Consider the following 385-nt stretch of genomic DNA (forward strand, 5'->3'; position numbering starts at 1 on the left):
GAAGATCAGCTGTTAACCTTATGGGGAGTCCCTTGTATGTTATTTGTTGTTTTTCCCTTGCTGCTTTTAATATATTTTCTTTGTATTTCATTTTTGATAGTTTGATTAATATGGTTCTTGATGTGTTTCCCCTTGGATTTATCCTGTATGGGACTCTCTGCAGTTCCTGGACTTGATTGCATATTTCCTTTCCCATATTAGGGAAGTTTTCAACTATAATCTCTTCAAATATTTTCTCAGTCCCTTTCTTTTTCTCTTCTTCTTCTGGGACCCCTATAATTCGAATGTTGGTGCGTTTAATGTTATCCCAGAGGTCTCTGAGACTGTCCTCAGTTCTTTTCATTCTTTTTTCTTTATTCTGCTCTGCAGTAGCTATTTCCACTAT

General features: G+C 36.1%; 1 protein-coding gene across 8 annotated transcripts in view; it reads right to left on the reverse strand.

Moving 5' to 3' along the window:
- Nucleotides 1-385, reverse strand: part of LOC102977306 (proteolipid protein 2-like) — a 130,473-nt gene that overhangs the window by 11,681 nt on the left and 118,407 nt on the right. The gene's annotated exons all lie outside the window — the stretch shown is intronic.

The sequence above is a fragment of the Physeter macrocephalus genome, chromosome 19 (genome assembly GCF_002837175.3).
Source record: "Physeter macrocephalus isolate SW-GA chromosome 19, ASM283717v5, whole genome shotgun sequence".
Classification (NCBI taxonomy): domain Eukaryota; kingdom Metazoa; phylum Chordata; class Mammalia; order Artiodactyla; family Physeteridae; genus Physeter; species Physeter macrocephalus.